General features: G+C 36.2%; 1 long non-coding RNA gene across 1 annotated transcript; it reads right to left on the bottom strand.

The window, feature by feature from the left end:
- Positions 1-3,457: 3,457 nt before the first annotated feature.
- Positions 3,458-3,797, bottom strand: LOC149621257 (uncharacterized). The gene is made up of 3 exons (XR_016375480.1): positions 3,744-3,797; positions 3,628-3,673; positions 3,458-3,566 (listed from the first exon to the last, which is right to left on the bottom strand). It is a non-coding gene; the product is annotated as an uncharacterized LOC149621257 (long non-coding RNA).
- Between the last annotated feature and the right edge of the window lie 9,846 nt (positions 3,798-13,643).

Consider the following 13,643-nt stretch of genomic DNA (forward strand, 5'->3'; position numbering starts at 1 on the left):
GCTACCTTTTCCAAAATGCTCTCGTTATTAATTAGCTGCCACCTTTTCCAAAATATTCTCTTATTTATTAGCTGCCACCTTTTCCAAAAAATTTTCTTATTAATTAGCTGCCACCTTTTCCAAAATATTTTCCTATTAATTAGCTGCCACCTTTTCCAAAATTCTCTCCTATTAATTAGCTGCCACCTTTTCGAAAATATTCTCCTATTAATTAGCTGCCACCTTTTCCAAAATATTCTCTTAATAATTAGCTGCCACCTTTTCCAAAATATTCTCCTATTAATTAGCTGCCATCTTTTCCAAAATGCTCTCCTATTTATTAGCTGCCACCTTTCCAAAATATTCTCCTATAAATTAGCTGCCATCTTTTCCAAAATAGTATCCTATTAATTAGCTGCCACCTTTTCCAAAATATTTTCCTATTAACTAGCTGCCACCTTTTCCAAAATATTCTCCTATTAATTAGCTGCCACCTTTTCCAAAATATTCTCCTATTAATTAGCTGCCACCTTTTCCAAAATATTTCTATTATTGCTAATAAATTATTCGTGCTAAGAAGGGGGCTTTTAATACTCATATAAATAATCTTCTTATCTCCAAGCAAGGTTAGGTTAGGTTTGGTCTGGTTTGAATGGGTTGGCTTAGGTTATGTTAGGTTTGGTTTGATTGGGTAAGGTTTGGTGTGGTACGGTTAAATTTGGCTGGTTAAAAAAAATGCTGCAGGGGTGATATTTTTTTTAAACGAGACTTTCGTGTCCAGAGACCAATTTGTCCCGAAACCCAATTGTACCGGGACCAACTTGTCCCGAGACCCAATTGTACCGGGACCAACTTTTCCCGAGACCCAATTGTACTGGGACCAATTTGTCTCGAGACCAAAAGTGTCCCGAGATCCATTTTCCCCAAGACCCAATTGTCTCGAGACCCAATTTTCCTGAGACCAATTTGTTCCGGGACCCATTTGTCCCAAGACCAAATCGGCGAGACCAAATTGTCGCGTACCGTTAGTCCAATCTTGGCTTGATGTTTGTCCAAAATCGGATAGAAATTTGTCAATCTGGGGTGGATTTTAGTCCAATATCGATGAGAAATATGTCTAATGTGGGCTTGGTTTTAGTCCAATATCGGTTAGATATTAGTCCAATATAGGCTTGATATTAGTCCAATATTGGGAGGATACGAGTTAAGTTTTGCGCATTTGCGTAAAATATGGATAATAGCCTGACCATTTCTGGATAATAATTGATCCCACAATAAATGATTCTTGGTCCAATTTTGGATGAAACTCGAAATCTGGCTTATCATTTAACAGTCCCATCTTTGACACAAGTTACGTTATCCAAAAATAGATGAATAACTGTGCTATCTCAGAGTCAGCCGTTTGGATCCTTTTGCATCCAATTTTGGAAAACGTTTTCTAACAATGTAAAGCCTGCTCTTTAACCGATGGAATACCTCATGTTTATGACGTTTTTGATGAAACTTGATGCGTTTTTTGCCATTATATGAGTATCGAATTCCAAAAAGAAAAAATCTTTCCCATAATGTAATGGCTTTTTCAATTTGTAACCGTGAAGGCAAAAATACTCCAAATGAACAACGCTGCTGATGTAAACTGCGTTTCCTTTGTTGAATTCGTCATCCATGGGATAACGTGTCTTCTCCATAGGAAACTTCTTCAACCTTCTCTCGAATTCCTCAAAGAGATCTTGACGGGTTGCCTGTTGAATACAATTTGAACTCGACACACATAAACAATAAATTCAATTTTCGGTTTAGTTGATGCAGTGGATTTGGTTTGCCGATGTATATGCTTAAAGGGTATGTGAATTTACAATTTCATATCATATTTTACCACGACAGTGGTATTATTTTACACTTTCAAGTCTCTACTTTCAAAATATCAAGTTTTTAACATAATTGAACCAAAGTTTCTATTTTTAAAATCCATTTAAAAATCACAAAAACTCAGTTTCGATATATCAACAATTTTGTCTTGTCGAGTTTGATTGCCTATTTTATGTCATCACTATGACGTGAGGAAAAAAGCGCGGGAATCCTATACGCGAAGTATACGCGTCTCAAGCTTCTCGCCAGGCTAAACTCTGGGTCTGATAGCAGAGAGAGAGTGGCACCATGTCACGTGAAAAAAATATGAGTGACGTCGGACTACAGAAAACGTTTTAGCCTTTCTTAAAAACAGAATTTCATTTAAAGCATTTTCAAAAGCATATTGCCAAATAAACAGAAATTGGACAATTAAAAGCTTGATATTTTTGAATTCACAGAAACTAATTCTATCTTTTGCTATATAAATCAGAGGTTTTTCAAATGAAGCTTCTCAAGTTCTCATTCCCATTAAGGGAGAGTTCAGGTAACATAATATTATTCTTTGAAAGAACGGCCTTTTTCTAAATAGAAAAGGTAAAAACTCTTATTACATAATGATTATCATTAAATTATTCTTAAAAACGAGGACTACTGAGCCGCCATTGCTTTAGTGGCGTCTGTTAAATCTCACCACTTTATACGTAGTTTTTCACAAATATAGTCTCTTAATATATTATCGAGACAATATTGAAGCCCGCAAGGTGGATAAAATATTGGTTTTGCCTATGTCGAGCATGGATCTTCAATGAGATTTTGACCTGTCGCCTATTGAAGAAGACTATAATTTTAACTCAACACACATCAATGACAAAATAATTTTTCAGTTAGGTTGACACAGTGGTTTGATTTTGCCAATCTATGGGGCTAACTCCGGGCATCAGTAAAAGGAGTTTTCTAACTTTAAGCCTTTGATTTGGCCACTATAATAATAGATTATATTTTTAAACGTGTTTTCGAGTTTGGGGTTATGACATGTTGCCGCGCAACCTTTTGAGGAAACCAGAAAGATAAACATGGTGTAATGTTCAAGTCCCTTTATACCTTAATATATTCATAGCTCTTTGCCCCTCGATGGAAAAGAGTACGCAAGTCTGGATATTTGAAGATATCCTCGAAGTGATTTATATTGCGATCAATTTCTAATGTCAATTTGGTTGACAAGTGAGCTTTGAAAACTTCCACCAATAGGAAACAGCGGACGAAATAGGTGGATAATAAAACCTTCTTGACTATATCGTATTTGATCTCCATGATTTTAAATACACTCGAATAAACCCGGCGGAGTCGCGGCACGAAACGGTTGGCAATTGTGTAAAATAATTTCAAATTGAATAAGACGAGGAACACATTGATAATAACCCAAACCTAAATAAGTGAAAAGTTAAAAAGAATAAAATGGTTAGCTTATGCCCGTTCGTAGGTAGAATGAGGAATTCTGGATCTTGGAGTTCCTCCCTCGGGCTGACCGGATAAATATTAGGAGAAGGTAAACATGCCTGTGGATTAAAGGCTTGAAAAATTGCGGTCATTGATATATGGTTCTCGGATTCGTGGTAATAAGAAAGCATGTTGTGTTCTGTGTACCATTTTGGGTGCGTACAAGTTTGGTTAGTTTTTTTTATGAATCTTGAACAAACGGTGAAAAGTTTATAGGTATATGTAATGGAAAGATCGTACTAAAAGGAAATGAGAAATCTATAAAACTTTCCACAAAGGTGACATGTAAGAAAATAGTACCTCATCGTTCTTCATTTCGCGGACAGGAATGTACGTTATATTTACCCTGATATAGAACAAAAATTTGAATTTTCTCCCAAATTCAAATTATCTATAAAAATGCCAAGAAAATTTACCGTCCTGTTGGATGTAAAAGGAATTTAAGATAAAAATTCTCTCCAGGATTTAGACCATCGTAATTACACGTTCTTGAAAAAATGTTGTATCGTTTCTAGAGAAAAAAAAAACAAAATAATCTTATACTTGCACTTTCCATTTTTCGACTTGTTCGGCAAGGAGGCCTCGTGATCGTAATCCATATTCTCGAGGAATGCAGTTTTGCAAATAAAAATCTTATGGGGCAATTAAGTAACGACAAACAGTGACTTTAATCTGTTAACCATCAAGTCTAATTGTCCATTATTAAATCACGACAGGACTGTTCACGAGTTCAAGAGCGAACTTTTTAAAGCCTACCCAACAGTATATCGCAAGCTGATATATTCCTTTCTATTTAGGCTTATTTTCTTCAATAATACCTTTCTTTTGAAATTATGCACGGAAAATACGCTAGAAAATGTGTTTTGGCTTTACCTTAATCGTGACGATATTACGTTTCCTTACTTTTAATTTGTGGTTTTATATCTAAATATTAGAAACCTGTTGCGACTCGACAGTTGCAGTAGGAAATGACTTACGAAACGATTTGCTTAATTTCTTAACTGTGTGTTTAACATAAAATTAATTAGAAAGGTTGACAAAGCGAACTAAGGATACTCGATTAAACATTATACTCTAAACTAAAACTCTATTTACAACTCCCTCTCATACACTATGTTATCTCGTTTATATACAGTCTTATCCTTGTTTATCCAGTTTTTTATAATTATTAGTTTTTTAAGTGATAGCCTTCAGGTCTAGATTCTAGTTCGATTCGATTCAGTTCATTCTTTATCTTGGCTGTTGTTTTGAAGTTGCAACATCCTCCCCACAATGGACACTGTTCATTCTGCCGAAACTTCTAAACGGTGTAACATTTGAATCGCTCGACGTATGATAGTTCCGCCTGGTAATCGAGCAGCTACGGCTCGGACGCTCCAATCTCGGCCAGGAAACACCTCTTGGATTCGTCCTAGTCTCCAGCTTTGTCGAGGAAGCTTGGGCTCTGACAAGAGGACAAAATCGTCTTTCTTGAACTCTATGACCCCATGTATTGGCTTTCTGGCTTGAGCCGATTTGAGCTATAGCACGTATGAATGTTCCATTGTTTCCAAAACTGATCGAGGATCATCTGTCTGTAGCGTAAACGTCTGACCATCTGTGTTCGGCTAACGGTTGGTGGCGTAGCTGTAAGGTTCTGACTTGGCGTTGGCCAATGAGGAAATGGGATGGGGTAATGGGAGAGGGCTCATTGACTTCGTTGAGGGTGTACGTTAACGGTCTTGAGTTGAGCACTGCTTCTATTTCCGTCAAGCTCCTCATGATTTAGGCTACTTCGACCCAGCGTCTTCTTTAAGCATTGTTTGACTGATCGCACGACTCTCTCCCAAAAGCCTCCCCACCAGGCCGCTCGTTCGACGATATACTTCTAACGAATATTTTTCTGATCCAAAAAATCTTGAAACTCGTTGTTCTCGATGCTGGTCCTTTAGTTCTTGCTCGGCTCTCTTGAACGTTCTTACATTAACCAAATAGACCGTGGTAATAAGACCTCTGCGTGCGACGAACCGTCGAAATGATAGAATGAATTTCTCAGTACTCAGGTCTGTCACCACCTCTAGGTGTACTGCTCTGGTTACTCCGCAGGTGAATAGCGCGATGTACACCTTTTTCTGATTCTCATCTTCTCTTATGAATAACGGGACCGCGAAGTCAATGCCTGTAGTTGCAAACGGTGGCGTTTCCGATATTCGATCAGCTGGCAGGGGTGCAGCTATCTGAACTCCAGGCTTGGTGCGGAAACGTCTACATTTCCCGCATCGGTTGACGATCATTTTTACTAACTGGCGTCCTCGCCTGATCCAGAACTCCTCTCGCAATTGTACCAACGTGCTTTCCAGACCGCGATGTTTTACTTCTTGATGGGCAACCAAAGCGATCATTTCAGACAGCCAATGTTCAGCGTGTAACACATAGGGGTGTTTTGATCCGTAGCTGATGTTCGCAAATTGAAGACGTCCTCCTACGCGTATGACGTTATTTTCGAAGAATGGTTGGAACTGGAGTATCTTTGATGTCTTTTCTAATGGTTGACTCTCCTGAAGACGCTCAAAATCCTCAGGATACGCTTGACGTTGAGTTTCTCGAATCCAATAGAGCTTTGATCCTTGAAGTTCTTCCGCGGTGAGTGATCCTTTGCGGCGATCATTGACTGTAGTTCTCGAATTGTAGACGAAGCGCATAACCCATGCTGTGACCCGGTAAAGACGATTGACCCGGCTATATTTCGTCACATCAATCAAAGGCTCTGAGGCCGTAGTACAAAGGAGGGTGACAAGACTTCTTTTCTCCTTGAGGATTGATTCTTCTTCTTACTTGAAAGTCGTTTGTGATCCATCCGGCCATTGGTCTCTCTTTTCTTTTTTTATTGAAAGTAAAGCTTGCACGTTTGGCCTCTGAATTGCATCCTCACAAATAGCATCTCGACGTATTGAAGTACTTTGAAGAGGGCGAAAAACTCTATCTGTCCATCAGCGGAAGCTTGGAGGCAAAAATGTGAAATTGTAAGAACTTCTTAATTTGGCAATCACCAATGATAGCTCATTTTAAAGTACTCTTTACCTCTTGTTTAATACCCTCTTCAGACGACGCGTTAAAACCACGGCTTGATTGAGAAAGATAGTGAGAGGCATTGTTAGATATCGCGAGTTTCTTCTGAAAACCTGAATTTCGTTTAACCAAAATAGCTTTACGATCTGTTAGTTTTTTGTTTTTTTTCTAAAGTAACAAGAGTATTAAACAAGCTATGTCTTATTAGATCAAGATTTTACGCACCGTCTGAAGGGGGTATTAGGGCCCAAATGGGCCCGGAGTCTAAGGGCTTGTAACTCTGTAACGGTTCGATTTAGACAAAAACCGCTGAGGAAATTTCGACACCAAATTTTGCAAGGAATCTACTGTTACAAGGAACGCATACATCTCTGAAAACTGCAGGGTTAACTATTGTTGAAAATTCGAGTTCTTTATAAACCCGGTTTCTCCTTTCTATCAAAACTTGCAGAGGTTAACGGTAATAGTTAGTATAGGGCGCTGTCGGTTAGCTGTGGCATAGAGGCTTGCCACCACCCCTCTATGCATTGTAAAGGCGTTAGATAAGTGGCAATATGTCGCAAGATGACTTGGTCCAATTAGCTAGCTGAACTTATGTAGAACTTATAGCAGCTCCACTCTATTTATTGAAGTTGTAAAAATTGTTTCTATCGCTTCAATGGAAAGTTTAACCCTTTTGTGTCTCGGTAGGCCTAGCGAATTCTTCTGTATTCAAACAATAGGGGTTGTACCCCGTTTGGAGGTTGCAAGAAAAGTGCGTAGCTCAGGCTACAGAGAAAAACCCCCGTAAACTTACCATTCTACTAAGAGTTTATTGATATAATCCCGAGAACGAGAATTTACAAATATAACGTAAATACGAAAACCTCATGAATTTAACATCGATTACTATTCGATTTACAACAATCTTCAACAAGTTTGTGACTGAAACTGAGCCCGAATTGAAATTTACTGCGATAGAAAATCTAGTAAACTTAAATAAACAATAGATTACTTACGTTTGGAAGTACGACTTTCATCACAGATCTAGTATCCATAATGAATGACAACTCAGTACCAACACCACATGATAAATATATGACAAACACGCCAAATCTGCAAATGAAAGGATGAAAGAGAAACAATCACTATCTACATGATTTCATAAGTACTGCTGAAATCTTTGAGAAACAAAATCAGTGTTGTACTAAAGTATTTCTTAAGCCTGAAACCATTTAAGGCAGGATATTTATAAATATTTGTCTCTTTCCGCTGAATATTCTACAATAATATATAGAATATATAAACTCTTAAAATTATCAATATCAAGAAGTTGGAAAAACAAAATATTATTTCTCCGGGTCAAGAGCAATCACCCCATTTCTTTAACTAAATACGCAAGTTTCTAGTGGCATTTATTGATAAGCAACAGCTTATTGGAAATAACTTCCCATATATTCGTTTAACACGGTGAAAAAAAAATGAAAAGGGTTTCGTAAGATTTCTTTATATACCAGGACAATGAAAACGTAAGTAATGAGTATGAACCAAGAATTATGATGAATTATAAATTAGTCGTGTTAAGTGGAGATACGGTTTTTTATGCACAAGCTCAAGTCAAAACAATCAAGGAGTGAGAACTAAGGAGTAGAAGCTGTAGAATTATATTGGGAAATATAAAATGATATCGCTTATATCCTATAGGCTTATTATTGTGAGTCGTACGAGAAACTTCATTTGTCATTTATCCAAAATCGACTTCTCTACTGTTTTTATTAATATTTTTTTTTCGTTTTTTCAAAATACTAAGAAGTTTTTTACATAAGTTGCATTGATTATGTAAAGAAAAAACGTCTTCATTACTCGTCCTGTACAGCCTTTCTTGATGCCGCACCAACCAAAGCAGGGCCAGCAAGATTTGACTGTTGGTGTTAGGCGCATTAACAGTTATCTAAACTCAAACCAATTTCTTAAGTTGCATTTCTGTAGTCAACATTCTTGCTAAGTTGGCAATGGTTAGTTGATTATTATTAGTGATATTACATCATAATGAGGCACATAATATCAGAAATGCGGCCGATATATATACGGTTGTAAACCATCGTTTCGATCATGGGTAAACGGTAGAGTCAAACCACCTTAAGGCTGGTTTTCACTGGCACGAAACGCAGGAAAAACCCCGTTTCGCGCCGATTTTTCTGAGGTAACTGGCCGCAAATTTTAGTGTTTTTAGGGCGGCAATCACGGAATTGGTTTTCCATTTCTCCGCAAATATTTACGGAAAGGAAAGCGGTGGCCAATAGGAATCAACGAAAGCGTGACGTTATAGGCTTGGTTTTGGTCAGATCGCGCTAGGTCTTTTTGACGCCACTTTTTTTTTAAATGAAGTTGTTTTTGTTGAAAAGTTAAATTTCTAAAAATGTAAACGATTTGTTAAAGAAGTTTATATTTATCGTTATCAGAAGTCCATTAAATTAGCCTAGGAAGTGAACAATTACAATGGCTGGTATAGCGTACGTCTCTGCTGGGATAAAAACTCCTTCTAACTCCATGGATAGGGGGTTAAATTTTTCCCCCTTTCCTAACACAGTTAGAAATCTCGAGCTCCTCTCTAGGAAGTCTTTCTTGACGTGAGCGGGGCGGGACTTCTTCAGCCCATGAACGCTGGATCTCTAAAGGGTAGATTGTTTGCTTTATAAAAAATTAAAAAAGGAACGGCCACGGTTGTTAAAGGGAGGGTGAAGTAGAAAATCAAGTGGTTTTTATATCGATTCTTCTACTAATTATAAAAAGGCAGGGGGTTACGCGATTGGTCGGACGTCCTTATTTAAAATTATCCTTTAAATCTGAACCTAATTTGAATTTTAAAATCATTCGGAAGTATTTCCTGAATGTTTGACTATGCACACTGGTCTTGTAATTAGTAGGAGAATCGATAAAAAATCACTTGATTTTCTACTTCACCCTCCCTTTAAATAGTTTTTTTTTCAATAGGTTTATGAAGAGTCATAAAAAACTGAATGACCCTGACTGTTCCAAAATTCACACCCCATCCCTTCTCCTATGCTAAAGAGGGCTCGCTTGTACAGTCGAAGGGGGCGTTTTCGGCCAACAGTTTTTTCTCTCTCGATAGGGCAAATTTTGGCGTACGAGTCGCACCTAAACCGGAGATCTGAGAAAAATTACCGCAAGGTGGCGAATGTGTCGCCCTTCTTCAGTATTGCTACACAAGAGAGGGGAGTCCCAAACCCCCGCTTTTGGTTACTTCCTAGGCTAATTTAATGGAATTCTGTCGTTATTTATACGATAAAAATTAACATTTTTACATAAACAATGAAAATGGATAGGATGCTAATGGTGCATTTTCAACTAGACTGGTAAGCCTTGGTCTCCGCGAGCTTGTGCTCTTTCATATTACAAGTTTCATTGAAAACAGTTTGCCGCCGGGGTTTTTTTTTTTTTTTTTTGAGGAATTATCAGCATAATTATGAGGAATTTTTCTAAAGGTACCGTGAAATTTGTATTGTGAAAGCAGGCTTTAAGACACTTGTTTTAAAGTCAAGCTCTCATCAAAGAGCCATGCTACGGAATATGATTTGAGAGTTAAGTGATATATGCAGGTGATATGGATGTTTCAAACAGATGACACTAATATATCAATGAAAAAGTATAGGGTAAAAATATCTATAGCAATTGTAGTATAGATACATTTAGACACATGTACTGAACGTATCTATAGCAATTGCAGTACAGATACATTCAGACACATGTACTGAACGTATCTATAGCAATTGTAGTACAGATACATTCAGACACATGTACTGAACGTTTCTATCTACAATCTAGCAGCATATAACAATACATTCGTACTGCCTTGGAAACGCCACTATTTGACGACTATGCAACAAGATGATAATAAAAAATTACCTCGGGAAGTTTTCAACACCGTGTGTTCTAAATATTTAATATAATATAATATAATAGTATAGAGAGAAAGTGAAAATTGGACTTGACTATTTGGGCATGAGTTAAGCATTAAACAAAAACGCTTTCATTCAATAAAATTAGGGATGCACCGATATGGGTACAGCCGATATATCGGGAATTCGTAGCCGATATATCGGCCGATATTATCGGCCCATAAATAAATAAAATTTCTCTATGAATATCGTTTCCAAGAGCAGAATCAGCATTATTTAGGACTTTTGCCCTTTTTACTTTGTTTTATTAGAGACTTGTGTCACATCTCTTTCGTTTAATGTGGTATCGATACAAATTTTAGTCTTAACCCTTTTCCTTAAAAAAGGGTATGGTCTAAGTTAAATCTTTGCTTGGTTTTTAGTATAAATGCAGCTCCTTTCCTTGTTCAAATTGAAGTAGCTTTATAAGCAAACTTAGGGACCACAAGTGAAAAGTTCAAAGTGTAAATTTGTGACACCAAACACATTAGAGAGCGTCAGTGTCGACTTCGATTGTTTGTTGGAGGTATGGGAAACTAGGGAAATTACTTTCTCATAGTCGTGAACAACGGCATACAACTGAGATATTTGTAAACCTTGCATTTTTAAAGGGAAATGTTAAATTGTGTGATGTGATTAATTAGTATTGAGTACTTTATTTCTTGTCAAATTTTTCCTGCAAATATCGGTTTACACGAAGCCGATATTGGCCGATACCGATAAGAAAAATATATGCCGATAAATCGGCCGATATATCGGTGCATCCCTAAATAAAATATTCTTGTTCAAAACCAGGTTAGGTTAGGGTAGGTTAGGTTGGGTTGGGTTGGGTTAGGTGTGTTTTGGTTAAGTTAAGTTAGTATTATTTTATAAATCACTTAACAATGTTCCACCTTTTCCAAAATATTAATGTTTATCTTCATTGACTTTTCAAATAATATGCCTTTTCCAAAAAATTACATTTTATATTTACTTCCGATATAGCATTACTCCTTTTTGTATAATATTGTTTTTTATTTTATATACTTAATATAATAGAGATTGCCCTCCCTATCAATCCCAGTTTGGGGGGAATTTGTCCTTGACATCCATTCGGGGGGAAATTGTCCGGGAGATTTTGTCGCCTACCTGAGCGGATTATGTCCATTTCTTCTCCGATGGGGGGGATTATGTCCTACATCCCTTACAAAAATCTTAAGAGTTCTAGAGAAATTTCTTTGGAACCTTACGGAGCCCTTGGGATCATTTTCTAAAGAAACTATTTCCAAAGACTTCCTTGGAATTTCCTAAAGAATTCTTGAGATAAATGTCCAAAGAATGTCTTGGGATTATTTTCTAAAGAAATTCTTTAGGAATTCTACAGATAAATTTCCAAAGAATGTCTTGGGACTATTTTCTAAAGAAATTTTTCAGGAATTCAAAAGATAAATTTCCTAAGAAGGTCTAGGGATTATTTTCTAAAGAAATACTTTTGGAATTCTAGAGATCAATTTCCAAAGAATGTCTTGGGATTATTTTCTAAAGAAATTCTTTAGGAATTCTAGACATAAATTTCCAAAGAATGTCTTGGGATTATTTCCTAAAGACATTCTTTAGGAATTCTAGAGATAAATTTCCAAAGTAGGTCTAGGGGTTGTTTTCCAAAGAAATTCTTTAGAACTTCTTGAGATAAATTTCCAAAGAATGTGTAGGGAATATTTTCCAAGGAAATTAGTTAAGAGTTCAAAATAAATATTTTTTAAAAAACATTGTAGAGAAAATTAGGTTAAACGCGTTTCTGATACTCGAAAAAAAACTCAGTGAATATACATTATTAAATTTAACAACAACGTCTGTATCTACTGCTTTAAAAGCAATTTCACACTGCATGCGAGAACTTCCCTCTCTATAATAGGTGTAGTTCAGCATATAAGAACTACACTTCCTGTATTGGGATATGGTTCTGCATGTAAGAACTATCCTCGTTTCAAGTGGCTAAATTAATTTACCCACTTCTCTATATATTTCCCAAGAAAATTCCAAAGATATTTCCCAAGAAAATTCCATAGACATTTGCTAAGTAAATTCCAAAGGCATTTCCTAAGTAAATTCCAAAGACATTTCCTAAGTAAATTCCAAAGATATTTCCCAAGAAAATTCCAAAGATATTTCCCAAGAAAATTCCAAAGATATTTCCAAAGAAAAAGAGGCCAATATTCCCCAATTTCCTAAAGAAAGCCTTAAGGATTTCCAAAGAAATTTCCCAAGGAATTTTCTTAAGAGTTCTTAAGAAGATTTTTGTAAGGGATTCCTTCTAGGGAGCTGTAATATGATCCACTTCTGGGTTTTCTTAACACTTATGGTATTAGGTCGGGTAAGTTTAGGTTTTGATATATTAACCCGAATATTTTTAGGTCAGGTGTGGTTAGATTAGGATTGGTTTGATTATTTGAATTTCAATTGTTTTAGAATTGTAAAAGTTACGTTAAGGCATGGTACTTACGCTGCTTACTTAACAAATAAGGCAAACTTATACAGTTAAGAATTGTTCAAAACTCTATTAAACACTGGTATTTCCTAAAACAGCGGTCGCTTTTCTAAAACTGCAGTTTTTTTTCTTTTTTTGTTGTTGTTACCGTGGTTGCTATTACGTTAAATGCTCTTACAAGGTACAACCAAAATTTTAAGGCACTTCTTGCAGAGCTTGAATTTTAAAATTTGAAAGGAATGTCAGAACGTTTTACGGTGCATCAGTTTCGACACGAAGTTTGGTATGTTTTCTATGTTAATGTTTTTGTTAGGATTTCTTTTACTCGGGCAAAAAACTATGAGACATCTAATTTATATCAGAATTGATATCCGATAGTTTTCTAAAGCTATGATATAGAATAAGCATTAAATAATTCCAGATATATTATAAATATTTCAAGAATCGTTTACTTTTTAGTTAAACTATTATGTTTAAATGCTTTAATTTAAATGGATACTTTCGATGCTAAACTTTAAAATGCATACATTTGTGATAAAAACTAAAATATAAATTACTAACCTTTTATGAATCTCAGCCGATGTCGTCTCAAGTGAGTGATAGCGCCAGAAGTTCGAGCAATCAGGATCTCTATATTGAGATACGATCTAAAAATTAGGGCTGAGTCTACTTTCTTTCTCTTTTCCTTAAGCTTCAAATATGTTACTTTCTTAAACCGACTTTTGTGTTATTACGAGAATTTTAATGCTGTCAAATACAGTTGAATGGAAAATGCGTACTGTAATATCTTTTATACTATTATTGACTGAGGGTTTAGCTAAGGCAAAGAGCGGTATAATGCCTGGTAAAATTACAATAAATGT

The sequence above is a fragment of the Phalangium opilio genome, unplaced genomic scaffold (genome assembly GCF_054372755.1).
Source record: "Phalangium opilio isolate 3A_F unplaced genomic scaffold, DU_Popi_V2 ptg000209l_1, whole genome shotgun sequence".
Classification (NCBI taxonomy): domain Eukaryota; kingdom Metazoa; phylum Arthropoda; class Arachnida; order Opiliones; family Phalangiidae; genus Phalangium; species Phalangium opilio.